At 41.1% G+C, this 7198-nt stretch overlaps 1 non-coding gene across 1 annotated transcript; it reads left to right on the forward strand.

The window, feature by feature from the left end:
• Positions 1–6521: 6521 nt before the first annotated feature.
• Positions 6522–6625, forward strand: LOC148570646 (small nucleolar RNA R71). The gene has a single exon (XR_015908991.1). It is a non-coding gene; the product is annotated as a small nucleolar RNA R71 (small nucleolar RNA).
• Positions 6626–7198: the final 573 nt, after the last annotated feature.

Raw genomic sequence — 7198 nt, forward strand, 5'->3', positions numbered from 1 at the left:
ATGGTTCTGTTAGGGACTATTTGGATTTAATGAATGTATAGTCAGAATATATTTTAAGCATTAGGCACTTGTAAATTTAGAACTGATACCATTCTCATGGTCATTCTGAACTGTTACCATTGCTACGTGTGAATTACAGGGACTCATACCAGCACTGCAAGAGGTTATGCCCAATGTGCATCACAGATTTTGTGCATGGCACTTGTGGCATAACTTCCAAAAGCGAGGGAAGGACAAGCACCTGAAATCATTGTTGTGGGCATGTGGTAGAGCACAGACAGTTCCAGAGTTTAACTAAAACATGCAAACCCTCAAGACTATTAATGTGAAGGCATGGGAGTATCTGGACAAGATTCCTAGACAATTCTGGACCAGAGCGCACTACAAAGACACCCCAAAGAACGACAATGTATGCAACATGTCTAAAGTCTTCAACTCAACCACCAAGCCATATAGATCAAAGCCAATAGTTACACTACTAGAGGAAATTAGAAGGATTGCCATGACAAGCATGGCCAGAAACAAACTCAAGCTAGCCAGTCATATTGGACATTTACCTCTCATACAACAAAGTAGACTTGCAAAGGAGAGATATTTCAGTAGATACCAAACACCTATGTGGTCTGGTGATGCTGCAGAAGTCATGTTTGAAGTTCATGGTAAGCCTCACAACGTGGTAGTTGATTTGGGAAATCACACATGAAGTTGCAGGTCATGCCAGCTATCAGGTAATACACATGTAGATTTTTTTTAGATTTATTTTTCTAAATACTGCAACATATTCACTTAATTACCTGGTGCACGAAATTGTGATCATCAACAATGGCGCCAAAGACTTGGTGCTCTCAAATGTGAATCACACTTTATCACAATTCCGCACAACTAACCAGCAAGTGCACTGGGTCGTCCAAGTAATAAACCTTACGTGAGTAAGGGTCGATCCCACGGAGATTGTCGGCTTGAAGCAAGCTATGGTCATCTTGTAAATCTCAGTCAGGCGGATTCAGATGGTGATGAAGAATTGATAATTAAAAGATAAATAAAACATAAAATAAAGATAGAGATACTTATGTAATTCATTGGTGGATTTCAAATAAGCGTATGAAGATGCTTTGTTCCCCCTGAACCTCTGCTTTCCTATTGCCTTCTTCCAATCATTCATACTCCTTTCCATGGCAAGCTTTATGTTGGGCATCACCATTGTCAATGGCTACATCCCGTCCTCTCAGTGAAAATGGTCCTGATGCTCTGTCACAATATCAGCTAATCAGCTGTCGGTTCTCGATCATGTCGGAATAGGATCCATTGATCCTTTTGCGTCTGTCACACGCCCCAAAATCGCGAGTTTGAAGCTCGTCACAGTCATTCCTTCCCAGATCCTACTCGGAATACCACAGACAAGGTTTAGACTTTCCGGATCTCAGGAATGGCCGCCAATAATTCTAGCCTATACCACGAAGGTTCCAATCTTAGATTAGAAACCCAAGAGATACACACTCAATCGAAGGTAGAACGGAGGTGGTTGTCAGGCACACGTTCATAGGTGAGACTGATGATGACTGTCACAGATCATCACATTCATCAAGTTGAAGAACAAGTGATATCTTAGAGAAGAAGTAGGCGTGAATTGAATAGAAAAACAGTAGTAATTGCATTAATTCATGAGGAACAGCAGAGCTCCACACCTTAATCTATGGTGTGTAGAAACTCCACCGTTGAAAATACATAAGAACAAATAGTGTAAGCATGGCCGAATGGCCAGCCTCAAAGGTCTAAGGACTAAACGTCCCAAGATGAAAAATATAATAGCAAAAGGTCCTATTTATAGAAAACTAGTAGCCTAGGGTTACAAAAATCAGTAATTAATGCAGAAATCTTCTTCCGGGCCCACTTGGTGTGTGCTTGCGCTGAGCATTGAAGCTTCCATGTGTAGAGACTTTTCTTGGAGTTAAACGCCAGCTTTTGTGCCAGTTTGGGCGTTTAACTCCAGCTTTTGTGCCAGTTTCCGAGTTAAACGACAAAATTCTTGAGCTGACTTGGAACGCCGGTTTGGGCCATCAAAACTCTGGCAAAGTATGGACTATTATATATTGCTGGAAATCCCAGGATGTCTACTTTCCAAAGCAATTGAGAGCGCGCCAATTGGGCTTTTGTAGCTCCAGAAAATCCACTTTGAGTGCAGGGATGTCAGAATCCAACAGCATCTGCAGTCCTTTTTCAGCCTCTGAATCAGATTTTTGCTCAGGTCCCTCAATTTCAGCCAGAAAATACCTAAAATCACAGAAAAACACACAAACTCATAGTAAAGTCCAAAAGAGTGATTTTTATTTAAAAAATAATAAAAATATAATAAAAACTAATTAAAATATACTAAAAACATACTAAAAACAATGCCAAAAAGCGTATAGATTATCCGCTCATCACAACACCAAACTTAAATTGTTGCTTGTCCCCAAGCAACTGAAAATCAAATAGGATAAAAAGAAGAGAATATACAATGAATTCCAAAAATATCTATGAAGATCAGTATTAATTAGATGAGCGGAGCTTTTAGCTTTTTGCTTCTGAACAGTTTTGGCATCTCATTTTATCCCTTGAAGTTCAGAATGATTGGCATCTATAGGAACTCAGAATCCAGATAGTGTTATTGATTCTCCTAGTTAAGTATGTTGATTCTTGAACACAGCTACTTTATGAGTCTTGGCCGTGGCCCTAAGCACTTTGTTTTCCAGTATTACCACCGAATACATAAATGCCACAGACACATAACTGGGTGAACTTTTTTAGATTGTGACTCAGCTTTGCTAGAGCCCCTAATTAGAGGTGTCCAGGGTTCTTAAGCACACTCTTCTTTTTGCTTTGGACCTCGACTTTAACCACTCAATCTCAAGTTTTCACTTGACACCTTCACGCCACAAGCACATGGTTAGGGACAGCTTGGTTTAGCCGCTTAGGCCAGGATTTTATTCCTGTGGGCCCTCCTATCCACTGATGCTCAAAGCCTTGGATCCTTTTTATCACCCTTGCCTTTTGGTTTAAAGGGGTATTGGCTTTTTCTGCTTGCTTTTTTTTTTTGCAAGCTTTTCACTGCTTTTTCTTGCTTCAAGAATCAATTTTATGATTTTTCAGATCATCAGATAACATTTCTCCTTTTCCTTTCATTCTTTCAAGAGCCAACAATTTTAACATTCATAAACAATCAAATTCAAAAATATGCACTGTTCAAGCATTCATTCAGAAAGACAATAGTATTGCCGCCACATCAAAATAATTAAACTGTTTTAAAATTTGAAATTCATGCACTTCTTTTTCTTTTTCAATTAAAAACATTTTTCATTTAAGAAAGGTGATGGATTTATTTTCATAGCTTTAAGGCATAGACACTTAGACACTAATGATCATGTAATAAAGACACAAACATAAATAAACATAGAGCACAATTTTCGAAAAATAGAAAATAAAGAACAAGGAAATTAAAGAACGGGTCCACCTTAGTGATGGCGGCTTGTTCTTCCTCTTGAAGATCTTATGGAGTGCTTGAGCTCCTCAATGTCTCTTCCTTGCCTTTGTTGCTCCTCTCTCATGGTTCTTTGATCTTCTCTAATTTCATGGAGGAGGATGGAATGCTCTTGGTGCTCCACCCTTAGTTGTCCCATGTTGGAACTTAATTCTCCTAGGGAGGTGTTGATTTGCTCCCAATAGTTTTGTGGACGAAAATGCATCCCTTGAGGTATCTCAGGGATTTCATGATGAGGAAATTCCTCATGCTCTTGTCCATAAGTGGGATCTCTTGTCGGATCTCCGGATATTCATTCTTTTTGAGTTTGAAAGGGACCTCGGGGATCACTTTCTTCTTGGCAACAACTTTATAGAAGTGTTCTTGATGCACCCTTGAGAGGAATCTCTCCATCTCCCATGACTCGGAGGTGGAAGCTTTTGCCTTCCCTTTCCTCTTTCTAGAGGTTTCTTTGGCCTTTGGTGCCATAAATGGTTATGGAAAAACAAAAAGCTTTAGCTTTTACCACACCAAACTTAGAAGGTTGCTCGTCCTCGAGCAAAAGAAGAAAGAAGAGAGTAGAAGAAGAAGAAATAGAGGAGATGGAGTGGGCTTTGTGTTTTGGCCAAGGGGGAGAAGTGGTGTTTAGGTTGTGTGAAAATGAAGGAGTGAAGATGGGTTTATATAGGAGTGAGAGGGGTGTGTATGGTTCGGCTATAGAGGGTGGGTTTGGGAGGAAAAGTGGTTTGAATTTGGATGGTGAGGTAGGTGGGGTTTGATAGGTGAGGGGTTTTTGGGGAAGAGGTATTGAGGTGATTGGTGAATGGGTGAAGAAGAGAGAGAGTGGTGGGGTAGGTGGGGATCCTGTGGGGTCCACAGATCCTGAGGTGTCAAGGATATCTCATCCCTGCACCAAGTGGCGTGCAAAACGCCCCTTGCTACCAATCCTGGCGTTAAACGCCAGGCTGCTGCCTATTTCTGGTGTTTAACGCCAGCTTCTTGCCCATTCCTGGCGTTAAACGCCAGTTTGGTGCCCTTTTTTGGCGTTAAACGCCCAGAATGATGCCAGACTGGGCGTTTAACACCCATTCTGCTACCTTTACTGGCGTTTAAACGCCAGTAACTGTCTCCTCCAGGGTGTTCTGTTTTTCATTTTGTTTTTGCTTTTTCAATTGTTTTTGTGACTTCACATGATCATCAACCTACAGAAAACATAAAATAACAAAAGAAAATAGAAATTTAACATAGATAAGTAAAAATTGGGTTGCCTCCCAACAAGCGCTTCTTTAATGTCAATAGCTTGACAGTGGCTCTCATGGAGCCTCACAGATGTTCATAGCAATGTTGGAACCTCCCAACACCAAACTTAGAGTTTGAATGTGGGGGTTCAACACCAAACTTAAAGTTTGGTTGTGGCCTCCCAACACCAAATTTAGAGTTTGACTGTGGGGGCTCTGTTTGACTCTGTATTGAGAGAAGCTCTTCGTGCTTCCTCTCCATGGTGACAGAGGGATATCCTTGAGCTTTAAACATAAGGGATTCTCCATTCACTTGAATGATCAATTCTCCTCTGTCAACATCAATCACAGCTTTTGCTGTGGCTAGGAAGGATCTGCCAAGGATGATGGATTCATCCATACACTTCCCAGTCTCTAGGACTATGAAATCAGCAGGGATGTAATGGTCTTCAACCTTTACCAAGACATCCTCTACAAGTCCATAAGCCTGTTTTTTTGAATTGTCTGCCATCTCTAGTGAGATTCTTGCAGCTTGTACCTCAATGATCCCTAGCTTCTCCATTACAGAGAGAGGCATAAGGTTTATGCTTGACCCTAGGTCACACAGAGCCTTCTCAAAGGTCATGGTGCCTATGGTACAATGGATTGAGAACTTTCCAGGGTCCTGTCTCTTTTGAGGTAATCTCTGCCTAGTCAAGTCATCCAGTTCTTTGATGAGCAATGGAGGTTCATCCTCCTAAGTCTCATTACCAAATAACTTGGCATTTAGCTTTATGATTGCTCCAAGGTACTTAGCAACTTGCTCTTCAGTAACATCTTCATCCTCTTCAGAGGAAGAGTATTCATCAGAGCTCATGAATGGCAGAAGTAGATTTAATGGAATCTCTATTGTCTCAGTATGAGCCTGAGATTCCCATGGTTCCTCATTAGGGAACTCCATGGGGGTCAGTGGGCATCCATTGAGGTCTTCCTCAGTGGGAATCACTGCCTCTTCCTCCTCTCCATGTTCGGCCATGTGAGATGTGGTTATGGCCTTACACTCTCTTTTTGGATTCTCTTCTGTATTGCTTGGGAGAGTGCTAGGAGGGAGTTCAGTAATTTTCTTACTCAGCTGACCCAATTGTGCCTCCAAATTTCTAATGGAGGACCTTGTTTCAGTCATGAAACTTTGAGTGGTTTTGATTAGATCAGAGACAATGGTTGCTAAGTCAGAGTGGCTCTGCTTAGAATTCTCTGTCTGTTGCTGAGAAGATAATGGAAAAGGCTTGCTATTGCTAAACCTGTTTCTTCCACCATTATTGTTGTTGAAACCTTGTTGAGGTCTCTGTTGATCCTTACATGAGAGATTTGGATGATTTCTCCATGAAGGATTATAGGTGTTTCCATAGGGTTCTCCCATGTAATTCACCTCTTCCATTGCTGGGTTCTCAGGATCATAAGCTTCTTCTTCAGAGGAAGCTTCCTTAGTACTGCCTGTTGCTGCTTGCATTTCAGACAGACTTTGAGAAATCATATTGACTTGTTGGGTCAATATTTTATTCTGAGCCAATATGGCATTCAGAGTATCAATCTCAAGAACTCCTTTCTTCTGAGTTATCCCATTATTTACAGGATTCCTTTCAGAGGTGTACATGAATTGGTTATTTGCAACCATTTCAATGAGTTCTTGAGCTTCTGCAGGCGTCTTCTTCAGATGAAGAGATCCTCCAGCAGAGCTATCCAATGACATCTTGGATAGTTCAGACAGACCATCATAGAAGATTCCTATGATGCTCCATTCTGAAAGCAAGTCAGAAGGGCACCTTCTGATCAATTGCTTGTATCTCTCCCAAGCTTCATAGAGGGATTCACCATCCTTCTGTCTAAAGGTTTGGACTTCCACTCTAAGCTTACTCAATTTTTGAGGTGGAAAGAACTTTGCCAAGAAGGCATTGACTAGCTTTTCCCAAGAGTTCAGGCTTTCCTTAGGTTGTGAATCCAACCATGTTCTAGCTTTGTCTCTTACAGCAAAAGGAAAAAGCATAAGTCTGTAGACTTCAGGGTCAACCCCATTGGTCTTGACAGTGTCACAGATTTGCAAGAACTCAGCTAAGAACTGATGAGGATCTTCCAATAGAAGTCCATGAAACTTGCAATTCTGTTGCATTAGAGAAACTAATTGAGGCTTAAGCTCAAAGTTGTTTGCTCCAATGGTAGGGATTGAAATGCTTCTCCTATAGAAATCAGGAGTAGGTGCAGTAAAGTCACCAAGCACCTTCCTTGCATTGTTGGCATTGTTGTTGTTTTCAGCTGCCATGGTTTCTTCTTCTTTGAAGAGTTCTGTTAGGCCCTCTAAAGAGAATTGTTCTTTATCTTCTCTTAGCTTTCTCTTCAAGGTCCTTTCAGGTTCAGGATCAGCTTGAACAAGTATGCCTTTATCTTTGTTCCTGCTCATATGAAAGAGAAGAAAACAAGAAAGTAGGGA

This window comes from Arachis ipaensis, chromosome B3 (genome assembly GCF_059453495.1).
Source record: "Arachis ipaensis isolate K30076 ecotype BB chromosome B3, ASM5945349v1, whole genome shotgun sequence".
NCBI lineage: Eukaryota > Viridiplantae > Streptophyta > Magnoliopsida > Fabales > Fabaceae > Arachis > Arachis ipaensis.